The sequence below is a fragment of the Piliocolobus tephrosceles genome, chromosome 20, assembly GCF_002776525.5.
Source record: "Piliocolobus tephrosceles isolate RC106 chromosome 20, ASM277652v3, whole genome shotgun sequence".
NCBI classification, from domain to species: Eukaryota; Metazoa; Chordata; class Mammalia; order Primates; family Cercopithecidae; genus Piliocolobus; species Piliocolobus tephrosceles.
Genome location: NC_045453.1, coordinates 38,867,539 through 38,887,730, shown reverse-complemented (window position 1 = coordinate 38,887,730; position 20,192 = coordinate 38,867,539). Strand labels below are relative to the sequence as shown.

Genomic DNA, 20,192 nt, shown 5'->3' with positions numbered 1-20,192 from the left:
ATCCTGACTATAACCCTAGAAGATGAGTACCTGCTCCACCAAGAGCAAGTGACCCCTGACCAGGACATAGCAACCTGGCTCCAGCAAGATCCAGGAGCTTGGGCAGAGACGGGGCTTAGGACTAGCGAAACACCGTCCTGCCTTGTTTGTCGAACTCAAGCCTGGGACAGATCCTGTTCGGGTAGGGCAGTACCCAATGCCCCTAGAGGCCAAGGTAGGAATTACGCCCCACATCCGTCGGCTCCTCCACCAAGGGGTCCTTCAGCCCTGTCACTCACCCTGGAATACTCCATTGTTGCCGGTAGGGAAACCAAATAGCGGAGAGTACAGACCTGTACAAGACTTAAGGGAAGTCAATAAGAGGGTTATGGACATACATCCAACTGTGCCTAACCCGTACACCCTCCTGAGTACTCTAAACCCCAAACACCAATGGTACACTGTTTTAGATTTGAAAGATGCCTTCTTCAGTTTGCCTTTAGCCCCTCAGAGCCAAAAGCTCTTCGCCTTCGAGTGGACTGACCCTGAGAGGGGCATAAGTGGCCAACTGACATGGACCAGACTGCCTCAGGGATTCAAAAACTCTCCCACCCTGTTCGATGAGGCCCTCCATGAACACCTGGGTGAGTACCGACGCAAACACCCTGAAATAACTTTACTACAGTATGTTGATGACCTCCTGATTGCAGCCGAGACCCAAGAAGCTTGCCTCCAAGGGAACCAAGGGTCTCTTACAAGCTTTAGGAAATCTAGGCTACCGGGCCTCGGCAAAGAAAGCTCAAATCTGTAAACCAGAAGTAACATATCTGGGGTACCTGCTAAAAGGAGGGCGGCGCTGGTTAACAGATGCCCGGAAGCAGACTGTTCTGCAGATCCCCAGGCCACAGTCCACCCGACAAGTAAGGGAATTCCTGGGGTCGGCAGGATTTTGTAGACTATGGATACCTGGGTTCGCGGAGCTGGCTAAACCCTTATATCAGGCAACCCAGGGACAGCAGCCATTTAATTGGACAGAAGAAGCCGAGTCGGCTTTCCAACAAATCAAAACCGCCCTACTCTCTGCGCCTGCACTGGGACTACCTGACCTTACTAAGCCCTTCCACTTATATGTGGACGAGAGCAAGGGTGTTGCCAAGGCGGTGCTAACTCAGAACTTAGGCCCCTGGCGGAGGCCAGTTGCCTACCTGTCAAAGAAATTAGACCCAGTGGCGGCCGGGTGGCCCCCTTGTCTCCGAATAATTGCAGCTACCGCCCTGATGGTACAAGATGCTGACAAACTTGTCATGGGTCAAGAATTACGGGTCGGTACTCCACATGCCATTGAGGATGTACTTAAACAGCCACCTAATAGATGGATAAGTAACGCCCGGCCCACCCACTACCAAGGACTACTACTAAACCCTCTCAGGATAACTTTTCTGCCCCCAACGACCTTAAACCCTGCCTCGCTGCTGCCCAACCCAGACTTGGACGCCCCGCTCCATGATTGCACCGAGATACTAGCTCAGGTGCACGGAGTTCGAGAGGACCTGCAGGACCGCCCACTTCCTGACGCAGACCTCGTCTGGTTCACTGATGGAAGCAGCTTCATTCACCAAGGCCAGAGGTACGCTGGAGCAGCGGTGACTTCAGAGACTGAGGTAATCTGGGAGGAACCCCTGCCCCCGGGGACCTCGGCCCAGAAGGCCGAACTGATAGCGCTCACCCAAGCTCTTACCTTAGGGGCAGGGAAGAAACTGACAGTATACACAGACAGCCGATATGCTTTTGCTACGGCGCACATACATGGGGCCATTTACAGGGAGCGAGGGTTACTAACAGCCGAAGGAAGAGAGATAAAAAACAAGCAAGAGATCCTAGCCCTGTTAACAGCCCTATGGGGACCAGAAAAATTGGCTATTGTACATTGCCCAGGGCATCAGAAACCAACCACTCCAATTGCTCAAGGCAACTTTCTGGCGGACCAAACTGCAAGCAGTGTGGCAAAGGTTCCCAGTCAACTCCTTGCACTCCAGCTCCCTGATCCGGGCCCCCAGGACTTGCCGTATCTCCCTGATTATTCAGAACAAGATCTCCAGTGGATCAATAAACTTCCCCAGAAACAGATCCAGAATGGGTGGTGGACTGATACTAATAACCAAACTATCCTACCAGAAAAATTAGGACAACAAGTGTTGGAACACATCCACCGAACCACCCACCTGGGTGCCCGGCGGATGATAGACTTGATCAGACGCTCCAAGCTCAAAATCAGACATATAGCCGAGACGGCCAGCAGCATCGTGACAGGTAGCAAGGCCTGCCAGCTTAACAACGCCTACCCCCAATCCCAGACTGCAATGGGAACAAGGCTCAGAGGGACCAGGCCTGGTATCTACTGGGAAGTAGATTTTACTGAAATAAAGCCAGGAAAATACGAGTATCGGTACTTACTTGTCTTTGTAGATAGTTTTTCAGGGTGGATTGAAGCATTCCCAACCAAAAGAGAAACCGCACAGGTTGTAGCAAAGAAAATACTGGAAGACATCCTCCCCAGGTATGGCTTTCCCGTCCAAATAGGGTCAGATAATGGGCCGGCCTTCGTCGCTAAGGTAAGTCAGGATTTGGCTTCCATCCTTGGGGCAAATTGGAAACTACATTGTGCTTACAGGCCCCAGAGTTCAGGACAGGTAGAGAGGATGAATCGGACCTTAAAAGAGACCTTAACTAAACTGACTATGGAGACTGGCGCTAATTGGGTAGTCCTTCTCCCCTACACTCTGTTCCGGGCCTGTAATACCCCTTACAGACTGGGCCTTACCCCTTATGAAATCATGTATGGCAGACCCCCACCCCTGGTTCAGCCTAAAAGATGATCTGCTCAAATCTGAAACAGAAAATGTCTCTGAACTCTTATTTTCCCTATAAGCCTTGCAGAACATTCATCAGGAAATCTGGCCCAAGCTGAAGGAACTATATGAGACCGGTCCCCCACTGACACCCCATCTGTACCAGCCGGGAGACTGGGTCCTGGTTAAGCGACACCAACAAGAGACCTTAGAACCCAGGTGGAAGGGACCACTCCAGGTACTCCTAACCACACCCACCGCCCTGAAGGTAGAAGGCATCGCGTCATGGATCCACTACACCCACGTCAGACCGGTGGACCCGACCTCCGACCTTCTTGGACCACTCACGGCAGCGACTGAAGCACCAACCACGTGGACTGTGGACAGAGCTAAGAACAACCCCTTAAAACTCACCCTGCGCCGGCAGCATAGCTCACTGCAAACATGCAGCTAAGTAGTCTAACCCTAACATTAGCCGCCCTAGTGGCCACTGGGGCAAACACAAAAACAGTTTCTAATCCCTTTGTCTGGAGATTCTGGCTTTACGAAAACCGAACCCACCCTGGGCAACCTCATAAACCCGGGAAATTATTAGCCAGTGCTGATTGCCCCCCCTCAGGGTGCAGTGACCCAATTTTGCTAAATTTTACTGGTTTTCAAATAGCCAAACCAAAGGTGCCAATAATATGTTTTGAGTTTGATCAGACTGAATACAATTGTCAACACTATTGGTGGCACCAAAATGCAGGCTGCCCCTACAATTACTGTAGAATGCATTCAGTCAGAGGGTGGCGCGAGCGATCCAGGGGGAACTTCTACCAGCAGGATAGAGGCGGCATCTATACTTGGATAGTTAAGGACCCTTGGAACTCCCGCTGGACCAAGCCTCAACATGGAGCTGTATACTACTCCTCGTCCTCCACGTGGCCGGGCCTAGCAGTCATCTCTATCTCTGGCGGGGCCTAGTTCAAGTACTGCCCCTGGTCCATGGGAATATCCGACGACAGGAAAACAGACTAACACAAGAATTATGTCCTTTCTCCTGGTTAGAATTATTACGAGAAGGGGTAGAACTTGCTAACCTTACAGGACTTCATAGCTTGTCTGGTTGCTTTCTATGTGCCACCCTAGGGCACCCGCCGCTAACCGCTGTCCCTCTGCCATGGGAATCTTCTACCCAAATTAACAACCTTCAGAATCTCACAAACGCTCCCATTCTTAATGTGCCACTGTACCTGAACCCCAGTCAGGAGAAGTTTCACTACTGTTTTTCAGGCACCAACTCCAGCCTCTGCAACATCACTGTAACGCCCCCCAACACCAACCTGAGGGCCCCGCCGGGCACATTCTTTTAGTGTAATGGAACATTATCTAAGAACCTATCTGGTCCCTCTGTAACTAACCAACTGTGTCTTCCTGTTACATTAGTTCCCCGGTTAACTCTCCTAACTGCCGGCGAGTTCCTGGGGTACACCGGTAACTGGACTAGTACTGCTATTCACCCAGCCCCTAGACCGAGACCTACATGAGCCATATTTCTCCCCCTCATTGCGGGAATCTCCCTCACATCATCCCTCATTGCGGCTGGACTGGCAGGGGGAGCCCTAGGTCACACCCTCATAGAAACCAACAAGTTGTACCAACAATTTGCCGTTGCTATGGAGGAGTCGGCTGAGTCCCTTGCCTCCCTTCAGCGACAGCTCACATCCCTAGCTCAAGTAACCTTGCAGAACCGGAGGGCCTTAGACTTGCTCACTGCTGAGAAAGGTGGTACATGTATGTTTCTGAAGGAAGATTGTTGTTTTTACATCAATGAATCAGGGCTTGTAGAGAACCGGGTCCAGCAGTTATGCAAGTTAAGCATAGAAATAAAAAAACAGCAGTTTGCCTCAGCTGCAAGCCAATGGTGGAATTCCTCTATGTTTTCTCTGTTAGCCCCCTTCCTTGGACCCCTGCTAAGTCTGCTGTTTCTGCTTACCGTAGGACCTTGTGTTATAAACAGAATTTTGTGGTTTGTCAGGGAAAAACCGGTTTGACACCATACAGCTCATGGTCCTCAGAGCTCAATACCAAACTGTGGACACTGAAACGGAGTCAGACCTATAGGACCCAAGATTGGCTCCAGAGGTACCTGAGAGAGGAGGAAATGAAAGAACACATTCCTCCATATATCATAGCCTTGACCCCGACACATCACATCCCCTCATATGCCTCCACTTCCTGGGCCCAACACAAACACATTCCTCCATATATCATAGCCTGGAGAATCTCCGATAAGGTTACAACCGATTGTAAAAGCGCAGGAACCGATAAGAAAACTGCTAAAAATATAACTTAAAATGTAAACCAATTGTAATGCTGTAACCAGAAGAATTCCCTTGTTTCTCTGTAACTTTACATATCCTGTTTACATCGGGGTATAAGAAGCGAGCGCACGCATTGTTCGGGGCTCTCTTGTATGTTGTGGAACGGAGGGACCAAGTTCGAACTTGCAATAAAGATCCTTGCCGCTTGGCTTTGACTCTGGACTCTGGTGGTCTTCTTCAGGGAATAAAGGGTCTGGGCATAACAACATAGCTGGGGTGTGCCTGTGGGACAAAGAACAACTTGCTCAATGAGAGGACTTGGGAAGTTGAGAGAGAGAAAACTCACCAGGCCAACCCTGCTGTTGTCCTGATTTTCTCAGGTTCCCACCGAAAACATCAGTAATATCTGCTGATTTATTTAGGTGCTTATATAAGGTTTCACCAGTTTAAAGTAGTGCTCAGCTGGTTATGTATTCCATCCAACCATCTAATGAGTCTTAGAAAGTGGATTAGTCAGTGTCTCCAGAGAGACAGAACCTGTAGGATATACAGGCACATCTCATTTTATTGCTTTTGCTTTATTATGCTTTGCAGACATTGCATTCTGCACAAATTGAAGTTTTATGGAAACTTCATAGACTTGAGCAAGTCTACGGGTGCCATTTTTCCAACAGCATGTGTTCACTTCATGTCTTGATGTTACATTTGGTAATTCTTGTAATATTTAAAGCTTTTTTGTCATTATTATATCTGTTACAGTTGTCTGTGATCAGTGATCTTTGATATTACTATTGTAATTGTTTTGGGGCACCACAAACTGCACCCATATAATACAGTAAATTTAATCAATAAACTGTATTGTATATATTCTATTCCACTATCCAGCTGTTCCCACATCTCTCTGTCTCACCTTGGGCCTCTCTATTCCCTGAAGCACAACACTATTGAAATTAAGACAACTAATAACTCTACGGTGGACCTCTAAGTGTTCAAGTGAAAGGAAGAGTCACACATTTCTCACTTTAAACCAAAAGCTAGAAATCATTAAGCTTAGAAGATAGGCTTCTTGTGCCAAACAGCTATTCGAGTTGTGAATGCAAAGGAAAAGTTCTTGAAGAAAATTAAAAGTGCTACTCCAATGAACACATGAATAATAAGAAAGTGAAACATCCTTATTTCTGAATTTGAGAAAGTTTCAGTGGTAGAGTTAGAAGATCCAACCAGGCACAACATTCTCTTAAGCCAAAGCCTAATCCAGAGCAAGGCCCTCTGCTCTTTAATTCAGTGAAGGCTGAGAGAGGTGAGGCAGCTGAAGAAGAAAAGTTTGAAGCTAGCAGAGATTGCTTTATGAAGTTTAAGGAAAGAAGCCATTTGTAAAAGCCATAATGTAAAAGCACAAGAAACTGCAGCAAGTTATCAAGATCTAACTAAGATAATTAATGAAAGTGGTTAAACTAAACAGATTTTCATAGACAAAACAGCCTTCTATCGCAAGAAGATGCCAGCTAGAACTTTCATAGCTAGAGAGGAGAAGTCAGTGCCTGGCTTCAAAACTTCAAAGGACAAGCTGACTTTTTTAGGGACTAATGCAGCTGGTGACTTTCTTAAATTAAAGTCAATGCTCATCTTCCATTCTCAAAGTTCTAGGGCTCTTAAGGAGTATACTAAATCTACTCTGCCTGCGCTCTATAATTGGAACAAAGCCTAGGTTACAGCTCATCTGTTTACAGCATGGTTTCCTGAATATTTGAAGCCCACTGTTGAGAAATACTGCTCACACAAACACACACACACACAAAAGATTTATTTCAAAATATTACTGCTCATTGACAATGCAGCTGGTCAAACAAATGCTCTGATAGAGATGTTAGAGATTAATGTTGTTTTCACACCTGCTAGCACAATATCTGTTCTCCAGCCCATAGATCAAGGAGTAATTTCAACTTTCAACGCTTATTATTTAGGAATTACATTTTACAAGGCTTTAGCTGCCATAGAAAGCATTGGTCTTATGGAACTGGGCAAAGTAAATTGAAAACCTGTAAAGGATTCATTATTCTAGAATCCATTAAGAACATTCATGCAGCAAGTTATTAAGGGAGATTCATGAGAGAAGGTCAGAATATCAACATTCACAGGAGGTTGAAAGTTGATTCTAAGCCTCATGTATGACTGTGAGGGATGCAGGACTTCAGTGGAGGAAGTAACTGCAGATATGGTGGAAATAACAACAACAACAGCAACAATAACAAACTAGAATTCAGAGCTGAGCCTGAAGATGTAACTGAATTGCTTCAATCTCATGACAAAATCTAAACAGCTACAGAGTTGCTTCTTATGAATGACAAAAAAAAAAAAAATAGTTTCTTGAGATGAACTCTATTCCTGGTGAAGATGCCATTGAAGATTGTTGAAATTACAGTAAAGGATTTAGAATATTACATGAACTTAGTTGATAAGGCAGTGACAGAGTTTGGAAGGATTGACTCCACTTTTGACCTTTTATTTTTGTGTTTTAATCTTGTATCATAGTGCTTTTTTTAAATTTTGGAAATAATATTAAACTTAGAGTAAATTGCAAGAATAGTACAAACAATGTTCATTTTTTTTGTGCAAATTCACTATCGTTAACATTTTACCTCATTTGCTTAATCATTTATGGGTGTGCATGCGTTCTTTTTCTTTCTCTTTCTCTCTCTCTATATATGTATATACACATTTATACATATGCCACACACATATTATTTTGTAACCATTTGAGATGAAGTTGTAAACATTATAGCTCTTTGCTCCTAAATATGTCCCTTTTTTTTAATTTAACTGTCATACACAGCATGTTCATCAGGAATAGTTTCCATCTCAACAAACCAATCTTTTTGCTCATTCATAACAAGCAACTATTTATCTGTTTAGGTTTTATCATGATATTGCACCACTATATGAAAATAAAAATTAATATATGTATAAAGGAGAAAATAAGATCATGTGTAACAGTCCACTGAGAGGCTGTTAGTATTCCTGTTTAGTCTTCTAGTTATTTCCCTGGATGTTTTAATGTATATATTTAGTGCAGGTTTCTTACATGCATATGTTGTGTAGCAGTGATGACTCCAATTTTGAGAGAAGTTCTATTGTGGGTAAAATGCTGTCAAACAACATCACATGCTACAGAAAAATATTTTGTGAAAGGGAGAGCCAATTGCTACAGCAAACTTTATTGCTGTCGTATTTTAAGAAATTGCAACAGCCACCCCAATCTTCAGCAACCACCATCCTGACCAGTCAGCAGCCACCAATACTGAGGCAGATCATCCACCAGCAAAAAGATTATGAGTCACTGAAGGCTCAAATGATCATTAGCAATTTTTAGCAATAAAGTATTTTTTAATTTAGCTATGAACATTTTTTTAGACATAATGCTAGTACACTCTTAATAGACTACAGTATAGTATAAACATAACTGTTACATGCACTGGGAAACAAAAAAGTTTGTGTGACTCATTTTATTGCAATAGTCACTTTATTGGGGTGGTATGGAACCAAACGCACAACATCACTGAGGTATGACTTTATATGTGCATGTATATATTTATATATAAGAGGGGATTTATTTGGAGGAATTGGCTCACCCAGTTATGGAAGTCAAGTAGTCCTATGACAGGCTGCTTGCAAACTGGAGACCATGGGATGCCAGTAACATGGCTTAGTTCAAGCTCACAGGTCCCAGAGTCAGGTGATGGTGTAACTCTCAGTCCAAGGCTGAAGGCCTCGGAAACTGAGGCAGCCTGTGTAAGTCCTAGAATCCCAAAGCCTGAGAGTTTGGAGTTCTGATGTCCAAAGACAAGAGAAGAAGAGAGTGTCTCAGCTCTCAGAGACGGGACATCGCCTTTCTATTCCATTGAGGGTGGGTCTTCCCCACTCAGTCCACTGACTCTCAAGCCAATCCCCTCCAGAAACACCCTCACAGACACACCCAGAAGTAATACTTTACCAGTTCTCTGGGTAATATTTAATCCAGTCAAGCTCACATCTAAAAGTAACCATCCCAGGAGGGTAGAGAATATGCAGTCATGCACCATGTAACATTTTGGTCAACAACAGATCACATATACAATTCCCGTAAGATTATAATACTATATTTTTACTATACCTTCTCTATGTTAAGATACACAAATGCCACTGTGTTACTATTATGTGCGCATTCAGCACCATAATTTGCTGTATAGGTTTGTAGCTAGGAGCAAAAGGCCATACCATACAGCCTAGGAGTGTAGCAGGCTGTCACCTAGGTTTGTGAAGTATACTCTATGATGTCTGCACGAGAATGAAATCACCTATGGATGCATTTCTCGGAACGTAACCCCATCACTAAGCGACACACGACCATATCTGTTTTGCTCCCTGCTACATCCTTAGTACCTAAACCACTGCCTGTACCAGAGCAGTAATCAATGGCTTTTAAGGTCATCTATTCTGTAGGGGCCTCTGGGCAAATGTATAAAACCACTCATAAAACAAACACCATTGTCCAGTTGGGTAAAACGTTTCCCCAAATGCTGATGCTTTGAGAATGATTTATAATCCTTTGGGTATATACTCAGTAATGGGATGGCTGGGTCAAATTTTGTTTTACTTTGCTTTGCTTTGTTTTGTCAGAACAAGTGCAAAAACTCCACAAGCAAAATATACCTAAGAGATAAAATTAAGTTTAAAGGCTGGGCACAGTGGCTCAAGTCATTAATCTTAACATCTTGGTAGGCTGAGGAAGAGGATCACTTGAGACCAGGAGTTTCAGGCCAGCCTGGACAACAGAGAGAAACCTCATCTCTAAAAAAGAATTTTTAAATTAGCCAGACATGGCGGCACACACCTGCAGTCTTAACTATTCGGGAGGCTGAGGCAGGAGGATTGCTTGAGCACAGGAGGTCAAGGCTGTAGTGAGCTACGGTCACCCTCTAGCCTGAGTGACAGGGTGAGACCTTGACTCAAAAAAATAAATAAAAATAATTTATTTTTATTAGTATTATTATTATTTCGAGATGGAGTCTTGCTCTGTCGCCCAGGCTGGAGTGCAGTGGTGGCAACTTCGGCTCACTGCAACCTCTGCCTCCTGGGGAAAATTAATTAATTGTTTAAAAATTAAATTTCAAACAAAAATTCAGCTGCGACAATTCAAATGCAGCTTTACGAATGCCTCTCATTCTGATGTCATTGTCTCTTATGTTAATTAGCCATTGAGCTAAAAGGGAATCTTTCAAAATTTCACAAAATCCTCAATGTTTCCCACATTAGATCTAACCCCTAGGGAAACACAAGGAATGCTCAAATAAGTATATGCTTAAAATGGAAATAAAAGGCAATTTCCCAAATGAAATTCTTCAGTTTCTTAACAAAGGAAAATGGCTCCTTTCATTTGCACTGGTTGTGAGACCTTTGTTTAGTCAGAAAACGAGTTTGCACCAGTGTGGCCCATTTAAAAGGATGGCCCAGAACATGACGTTTTTTATTTAGAAACAAAACAAAACAAACAAACACACAGGAGTATCTGGGCATGGTGGCTCGTATTGTATCTCTAGTCCCAGTGCTTTGCAAGGTTCAAGTGAAAAGATTGCTTAAGCCTGGGAGTTCGAGGCTTCCCAGCCTGGACAACAAGAATAAAGCCCTGTCTCAAAACAAACAAACAAACAAACAAAAACAAACAAAAAATTTCAGGAGTTACGGGTTCACAAAGGATTTAGGGAAAGAAACTGAGTCACCCACCTCCTTAGAGCTCAGAGAAATACAGCTGTGTCCAAAAATTCTAAACTGAAATTGATCTGAAGAAAGCATTAGAAAAGAGCTCCATAACCAGAAAGAAAGAAAAAGAAGGAAGGAAGGAGGGAGGGAGGCAGGGAAGGAAGGGAGGAAGGGAGAAAGGGAGGAAGGGAGGAAGGGAATGAGGGAGGGAAGAGAAGGGAAGGGAAGGGAAAGAAAGGGAAGGGAAGGGAAGAAGAAAGCATTTGACTCCTCTGTTTGGACTTTATCACTGAGGATTCATATTGGAAAAAAATAAATTTAAAAATCAGTGAATTCTCTAAGATTTAGATATTCTTAGTGTTTATGCTTTTTATATCCAGAGAACAGAGTTGAATTTTGTAAAAACAAAGGCTTTAATTATGGAGGCAGCATTGTACTATGCCAAGAAAACTATGGTAACAGTGAAACTTTTGTAATAAAATTCCTGAAGGAAAAATGCCTTAGTCCGGATTATTACAGAATAGATACTGGGACAAGGATCTGGGGACAAGTAGGTTATTAGAGACAATCCCCAGAAGCAGGAGAGGCAGGTGATCCCGGGCAGGGAGGATACCCAATGAAGATACTTCTGTGTGGAGCTAACACTGTGGGTAGCCTGGCTGGGTCCCATCAGGACTACCTGGGGCGGAGACCTTGGGGCAGCTACTCAGCAACCCCATCCCTTCCTCCTGGCTACAGGAAAAGGGGGTTAACTCCACTCAGCCTCTGTCCCTAGCAGGCAGGCAGACAGGTCCCCAGGCTGAAAGCCACAGGAAGCCCTAAGCAGGTAGAGAGCTGTGCTCTGGGGACTTCCAGAGTGGTCCACGGGGATACCAGCACTGACAGCGTCTGCTACAAAAATAGCTCTGTTACTGCTGGTAATCTGCAATTCCCTATTCCCAGCCCTGCTTTCCCCCTAGGATCCTTTGTTTTTATCCTTTGTTTTATTGGCTGCATGAGATTTCTTAGAAACATTAATGGAGCGTTACTGCTAAATTGACATCCGACCTGCACCTGCTGGTCTTTAGTAACCACTACTTCCTTCTTTGCTCTCCCCGTGTCATGCCTAGGCCTCCTGCAGGCCAGTGTTGGAGTAGGGTGGGAGGAGAGCCCGGGCCTTCTGGGAGGCAATGTGCCCTGCCGCAGCCCACACCTGGGCGGACACCCCTGGTGGCCTCTCCCTCCTGGTCGCAGGCGCAGAAAAAGACAAAGGCAGCCCTGTCGGATACTCTTGAGTTGCTGCAGAGGAGAGGCAGTGTGGAGCCCACCTTCCATAGGATGTAGAGCCCTTGAGGGAAAGAAGCCCTGAGGGAGTGGAAACCACCGTGGAACTTTGCAGGAGATTGTGAGTCTTCCTCAGGGTGAGAGTTTCGGGAAAATCCAGATCCTTTCCCTGTGGCTGTTCAGGCCACCACAAGCCCTTCAGAAGTTAAGCATTAATAATAGTCCAAGACCTGGAAACTTAGTGGTGGCCCAGCGGTTCCAGCTTTCTGGGCAAGGGAGGGCAGGCACCTTGCCGCCTGCAGTTGGTGTCCGGAATGGCTTCCAGGATAGATTTCCGGAGCAGCCTCTCTCAATTCCATGAGGACCTTTTATGTCCTCTGAGAGCCTTGCCTTTCAGACTCTCATCCCAGGGACCCCATTTTGGGCACCCTAGGTTTAGAAAAGAAGACCTAGGATGGGCTCCCCAGGGCCTCAGCAACCACCCAAGAATTGACGAGATGAGTTTCCCCTGAGTGGCCATTTATTTATTTTTGTTTGTTTATTTTTCAACTTTTATTTTAAGTTCTGGAGTACCTGTGCAGGATGTGCAGGCTTGTTACATAGGTAACCATGTGCCTTAATGGTTTGCTGCACAGATCATTTCATCTCCCAGGTATTAAGCTTGGCATCCATTAGCTCTTCTTCCTGATGCTCTCCCTCCCCCAACCCCCATCCCAACAGGCCCAGTGTGTGTTGATCCCACCCCCGATGTGTCTATCACACGTTCTCATCATGCAGCTCCCACTTAAGAGTGAGAACATGTGGTGTTTGGTTTTCTGTTCCTGCATTCGTTTCCTGAGGATAATGGCTTCCAATTCTATTCATGTCCCTGCAAAGGACATGATAGCATTCCTTTTTATGGCTATCCATGGTACATACGTATGAGTATGTACCATGGTACATACGCTATGAGTATTCCATGGTACATACGTATCACATGTTTTTTTTATCCAGTCTATCATTTATGGGCATTTAAGTGGATTCCGTGTCCTTGCTATTGAATACTGCTGTAATAAATGTATTCAAGTGTGTACCTTCATAATAGAATGATTCACATTCCTTTGGGTATATACCCGGTAATGGGATTGCTGGGTCAAACGGTATTTCTGACTCTGGGTCTTTGAGGAATCACTGCACTGTTTTCCACAATAGTTGAACTAATTTACACTCCCACCAACAGTGTATAAGTGTTTGCTTTTCTCCACAACCTCACCAGCATCTGTTGTTTTTTGACTTTTTAATAATTGCTATTCTGACTGGTGTGAGATGGTACCTCATTGTGGTTTTGGTTTACACTTCTCTAATGATCAGTGATGCTGAGCTTTTTTTCATGTTTGTTGGTCACATGTATGTCTTCTTTTGAGAAGTGTCTGTTCATGTCCTCTGCCCACATTTTTAATGGTTTTTTTTTTCTTGTAAATTTGTTTAAGTTCCTTGTAGATTCTGGATATTAGACCTTTGTCAGATGCATAGATTGCAAAAAGTTTCTCCCATTCTGTAGGTTGTCTGCTCACCCTGTTGATAGTTTCTTTTGCTGTGCAGAGTTCTTTAGTTTAATTAGTTCCTATTTGTCAAGTTTTGCTTTTGTTGCAATTACTTTCGGCGTTTTCGTCATGTGCCTTTGTCCTGAATGGTATTGCCTAGATTTTCACCTAGGGTTTTTATAGTTTGGGGTTTACATTTGAGTCTTTAATCCATGTTGAGTTAATTTTTGTATAAGGTGTAAGGAAGGGGTCCAGTTTCAATTTTCTGCATATGGCTAGCCACTTTTCCCAGCACCATATATTAAATAGGGAATCCTTCCCCCACTGCTTATTTTTGTCAGGTTTGTTGAAGGTCAGATGGTTGTAGGTGTGTGGTCCTATTTCTGAGTTCTCTATTCTGTTCCATTGGTCTGTGTGTCTGTTTTTGTACCAGTGCCATGCTGTTTTGGTTACTGGTTACTGTAACTTTATAGTTTAGTTTGAAGCCAGGTAGTGTGATACCTCTAGCTTCATTCTTTTTGCTTAGAACTGTCCTAGCTATTCAGGTTCTTTTCTGGTTCCATATGAACTTTAAAATATTTTTTTCTAATTCTGGGAACAATGTCAATGGTAACTTAAAGGAAACAGCATTGAAGCTACAAATTACTTTGGGCAGTATGGCCATTTTCACGATATTGGTTCTTCCTATGCGTGAGCATGGAATGTTTTTCCATTTGTTTGTGTCCTCCAAGTGGCTATTTCTGTGAGCATTTCCTCACCTGGTCCCAGAATCTGTGGGGGGGGCCACTAGGTTCTGGCTTCATCTAAACCATCAGCTTTCGGCCACCCTCACTGGGAAGAGATACACCACTGGTCAGGGCTCATCAGCCGTGGCCTTGCTGTTCTCCTGTGTAGACTCAGCATGTTTACCAGACAGGAAGGGAAAAACTCCAGTCTGTGCACTACCACACAGAGTGTCTTGCACACATACAGCCACACTACACATTTTAAAATTAACGAATGCATGAGTCAAGAAATTAAAGTGATTAAATAGTTGTTAGTAACAACGAACCTTTAACCAGTCACATCAATTTGCATCTGTCTCTGAAATGGGACTTTTCTTAAATATGTATGACATGATAGCCTTGGGAGATTTTTATGTCTTACCGCAATAGAAAGAATTTTCTTCCAGCCAGGAACAGTGGCTCCTACTATGGAATCAGCTGCTCAGGAGGCTGAGGCAGGAGGCTCACTTGAGCCCAGGAGTTCAAGGCTGCAGTGAGCTGTGATCACACCACTGCACTCTAGTGTGGGTGACAGAATGAGGCCCTGTGTCTAAAAATAAATAAATAAATAAATAAAATAAAAATTAAAAGAATTTTATTTTAGAAAGAGTATAGTTAAGTAGATATTAGTTAGGACTATTTAAGATACAAATGACAAATGCTCAGCAAAATTTTAAGGAAAAAGGGAGAGAATATATCAGCTCTTTCAATGACAAATTCCATGGGGCAGACCTGGGGATCATCGCATGCCCTCTGTCTTTTCAAACTGATCCTTCAAAAGGACTCTGGCTGGGTCTGCCTGAGTCACTCGTCCACTACAACACTGATCCGAGTGCCACGGTGAGATCTGTTACTGGACTGGTAGCGTTGGTCACGCACCCTCTGTGCAAGGAGCCGGTGGGGCTCCTGGCTCCAGCACCGCCTGGAGTTGGGGAGGGAGACAGAACACAAGTGCCCAACCCTATAATAGCCCGCTCCAGGGAGCAGCGTTGAGCCAGGCCCCATGTTTATCTAATGACAAAATCAGGGGCTCATTCAGCAGGGTCATTGCTTTCAAAGTGTGATGTATTTCCAAAGGAACAAAGATTCAGATGTTTTTAAAGAACAAATGTTCAAAAAGATGTCAGCAGAATGTCAGTATGATGGGCATGGAGTTTACCTAGATGCAGGGAGACTGACAAGGCCCATCTTTTCCAAGTAGCCCCAACAGCTGCTAAAATGGGGAGGGTGGCTGTCACCGCCAGGGTTAGCATCACCTCCAGCATTAGGGAGGTGAAGGAAGCCAGCGACAGTCTCAGTGCCACTGGAAGAAATTGCCTGCATTGAACCCTCTCCCACCTCCACACACAGCCTCCTCATCTCAAGGAAATCCACCTCTCCCAGACCTCTCTTTACAGCCACCATCGCCTGGAAAAGCAGCGATGGCCACCACTGAATATCTGACCACGGAGAGGCCAGGCTAGCACTGTGCATCGGAAAACAGTCATTTATTTTACCAACTAGATTTAACGCACTAAATCTGCCTCGCGAGAGCGGGTTGGTTTAGGGCATTGTGAAGAAAACTGAAGACAGAACAGAAAGTACAGAAAAATGGGAAATGCATTGCTGGGAATTACAGAACGTTGACTCTACTCCAGTGAGTCTGTTTCTAGGTGCAGCATTTTTTTTTCTTGGGTGAAAGATCACCCCATAACCATGCCAAACTACAATCAAAGAATGTCATTTTAAAGGGACAGAAAATTATTAGCCTCACACCACCTAACATGTCTCAGCCTTTCCATCAGAGCAACGGGCTTTGTGTCGAGAGCACAGCGTAGGGGACAGCAGTGCTATGAGTTAAGAGATGCTTTCTTAGCATGGCCTCCCCAGAAGGTGCCTCTGAGACAGAGATTCCTGAGCAATAATTAACTAAGCGAGGACTCCCCGGGGAAACTAGTGCACTGTGTGGAAGAGAGGCAGGTCATTTTGGGCCATACCATAAAGGGCATAAAGTGGAAGTTCCCTCTCAGAGTTGTCAGGCCTTGGGGCCCAGGAGCTGGCCTGTCTATTGCCACAGCCTAGGGGTTGTAGATGGGGTGGGGGCCCGGGAACAAAAACACCCAGACTTCAAGTCCGTGCTAGCCAGCAGAGCAAGGCTAGTCACCTGAAGGCAGCAGCCCGACAAGAGCAGCCATGCAGGCAGAGGGCTCTACAGCAACAGGGGCCGGCAGCCAGTAGGGAGCCCCCATCCTAGAGGGATGCAGGCACCTCGGCAACAGGGGCCGGCAGCCAGCAGTGAGCTGCCATCCTAAAAGAGTCACAGGCACCTTGGCAACAGGGGCCGGCAGCCAGCAGGGAACACCCATCCTAGAGGGGTCACAGTCCCCTGGTGAGTGCCAGCAGCACTCCCAGAGGCAGCACATGGCTTCGTGTAGACCTTGCTCCTGAGGAAGAGTTTTGTTCCTCAAAAGACCAGAGAACTGTGCCCCTCCCCACTGTGGTATTAGAGCCGCTGGTCAGTAAAAGAGGGATAAAGACAGCAGCACCCCATGTGTCAGACCCATCCAGCAAACCCCAATAGGGAAAAGGCTCCTGGCCTAGGATCCCGGAGCTGAAGCTCGCTTGCAGGACACCTGAGGGACTCACCCTCAAATCCCTCTTGCCGCCGACACACCTCCAGCCTTGCCTGGGAGTCTTTCCCAGGAAAAGCACCTTGGTGAGGAGGAAAGTATAGGGGCCTTGGCCTCAGATCTACACAAAACTGAACGGTGTAAACTCTCCAAGCTGCATTTCACTTGTGAGTAAATAGAGATGATGTCCCTACCCTGCAGGAATGTGCCAGCAAACAGAGACATGCATGTAAATTATCCAGCCCACAGGAAAGAGCGTTATGATCCTCGTTCCTGGCCACCACTCTCTCTCATCCTAAGCCAGACCCTGGGTGCCAGGATCCTGGACCAGTGATGTAACAGGACTGCACCTGTCACCTCTGGGAGGGAAGCCATTCTTCTGGATTCTAGCAGAGCCTCCAGACCTCCCAGTGCCCCTCGTAGGCCCTCTGGCCACTTCCCGCTCCCCCAAGGGTCTTCAGCTGGGACTGATTCCAGGGATCTGCCAGGCCTTGCAAGTTCCTCTAGGGTCTTGGTCTGCTCCTTTTGTTGTTGTTGCTGTTGTTGTTGTTGTTGCCATTCTTGTTGTTGTTTGAGACAGAGTCTCGCTCTGTCACCCAAGCTAGAACGCAGTAGCATGACCTCGGCTCACTGAACCTTCACCTCTCAGGTTCAAGCAATTCTCCTGCCTCAGCCTCCCAGGTAGCTGGGACTACAGGCACCCACCAGCATGCCCAACTAATTTTTGCATTTTTGATAGAGACGGGGTTTCACCATGTTGGCCAGGCTAGTCTCGAACTCCTGACCTCTGACGATCCGCCCGCCTCAGCCTCCCAAAGTGCTGGGATTATAGGCATGAACCACCATGCCCAGCTGGTCTGCTCCATTTGATCAGAGTCCTTTTGTTGCACTGATTGTCACAATGGTTGTCACTCAGGTTACAGCTGAAGAATAGCAAACCTCTGTATGTAGAAGAGAAAGTGAGAATTTCCTGGACTCCTAGGGCTGGGAGGGACTTGCCCAGGTAACAGTTTCCAGCAGTGTTCATAGTAGCAATTGGTTGAGCTGTGCTGCAGAAACAAACTCCCCCAGCATCGCAGGGGCTTACACGGAGGGTCTTTATTTTCTGCTCACTCAGAGGCTGCCACATATCCAGCAATTGTTTGGGGTGACTGTCCCCAGTGCAGGGACCTGGCAATTCAGGGAAAGTGTTTCGGTGGCTCTGCCATCTCCACATGAGGCTCCTCTAGGACTGCTACAACTGGGGAAAGAGACAGGGAGGGCCAAGTGGGGGTTCCACTGCCTCAGCCTAACTCCCCAACATCCGTGTGCCCTCACATGCTCCAAAGGGGCGGACAGGCACCATCTCCCCCACATCCAGAAGGAGCTTCAGTTGTTGCTAAGCACTTACAAAGTCTCATCAGGGAGTGGAATACTTGTTTCCCCAAATAGAACTTTACATAGAACTCCAAACTGAGTGCTTCTCTTTTTTAAGAGCGAGGAAAATCCCCCTTGTACCCCCTCTTCCCATCCCATCCTTGAAGGACCATCCTCAGTCCTTTGTGGCAATGGAACAGAGGGCACTCTCCAAGCATGTGGTCCAAATCCCACCTACTCATACACACTTGGAAAAGCCCAGCAAAGCTTGGGGGCTCCCGGCCCTGGCAGGGCAGGCCAGGAACGAGTCCCATGACTTGCCTGCTCTTGGACTGACCTATAGCACTTTTAAAAGAGAGCAGAGTTGATAAAATCATCCCCCATCGTGGATTTCAAATAACATACTATGCAATATGATTACATCATTCTGTTTAAATTCTGATGCAGGGTGAGGAAAGAGAATATTGCAATACAGCCATATCTTGGAAAGACTTTGAAGTCCTCATTAATACCCAAGAAAGTTTAGAAATTCATCTGATATTAGCAAATGTCAGAGGAAAGTGCTTGATAACAAGGGTCAGGATGTTAAGTAAACAGAAAGGAATTAATCTCCATTCATTAAGAGGATGCTGAAGTGACCTTTAAACTAAATCAAAGCTGTGCCGCTGAAGAAAAGGAATGCATCATGGAGCCCCACCACCATAGCTTTCCCCTCATCCCCTTGCCAGTTCCAGCCTGAGGGACATCACCCCACCCTCTTCATCCCTTCTCTGGTGGAAGACGGGGTGCATGTCCAGAAAAAATCAAGCATCTGTGCGGGCTGGGCCACTCAGTAATAAACGCTCCTCTCTAACCTCTCCCAGGAGCTCCCTCTTGCTGGGAAAGCCTTCGATCCATTGGGTGTTCCACTGGGTGTGCCCTTTATCAGTCGCCTTACACCCCAAACTGGCTGCTGGAAACCTCTGCCTGCACGTAACGTCCTTCTTGCTGTTTTGGAGAGAAGCAGAGGTAACTACCTTGAATTTCCTCGACTCTCTTCCCTCAATGTAAAGATCTCTACAGCTTCCCTTCCACCCCTCCTGTCACTGTCCCAGGGCCCCTCTTCGCACACATCCCCGCCCCTTCCCACACATCTCTGTAGGTATCAGAGCCACATCTCAGACTCCAGGGGTCCCAACCCAAACCCATGTATCTGCTTCTGGAGAAGGAAACTGTCGTTTCTGACAGCCCCTCTCTCTCAGTCTCACCTGCGGCTGCACCGTGCCCACCTGACTTTGACCAGAGTCCTGTCCTGCTCCTGCCACCTCCTTTCCTTGACCCAGGACTTGCTCGGCTCTAGCAGCCTCCTACCTGGTCTCCTGGTCCCCAGCCTCAACTTCTTCCAACCACCGCTGCCAGATCTGTTTCTCAAAGCACTACTCACATGGAGCCTCTTCCAAGACCTCGCATTTCCCTGGATGCTCCGGAACCTCCCTGCCTCCACAGAGGCAGCTGTGCCCCGTCCTTGTCCTACAAATGGCCACCAGCCCCTGCTCCCCGCACTGTGAGAACCTGCCTTTCTCTGACCTGCCACACCGAACAGTCCCTCTCAATGCTGCAGGGCTCACAGCACTTTTGCCCACCCCTCCCTGCGGGCACTGTGCCTTGTGTTGTACTTTACAGACGTTCCTTTCATCCCCCTTTCCCTCCTAGTAGTTGGAGATTGTGTCCTCATAATCTTAACTCTCACAGAGGATGAAGTTGCTAGACACACACATGCACATGCACACATACACACCAAAACACATATACACACATAAACACACAC

At 46.1% G+C, this 20,192-nt stretch overlaps 2 long non-coding RNA genes across 3 annotated transcripts in view; both read right to left on the bottom strand.

Annotated features, from left to right (window-relative positions):
• LOC111526255 overlaps positions 1-20,192 on the bottom strand; it is a 181,300-nt gene that overhangs the window by 99,799 nt on the left and 61,309 nt on the right. The window lies entirely within an intron of this gene.
• LOC111526254 overlaps positions 5,249-20,192 on the bottom strand; it is a 34,896-nt gene continuing 19,952 nt past the window's right edge. Inside the window, exons 2-3 of the long non-coding RNA XR_002726312.1 lie at positions 14,803-14,970; positions 5,249-5,416 (exon numbers count right to left, since the gene is read on the bottom strand). This is a non-coding gene — a long non-coding RNA (uncharacterized LOC111526254). The remainder of the gene's footprint in view (positions 5,417-14,802; positions 14,971-20,192) is intronic.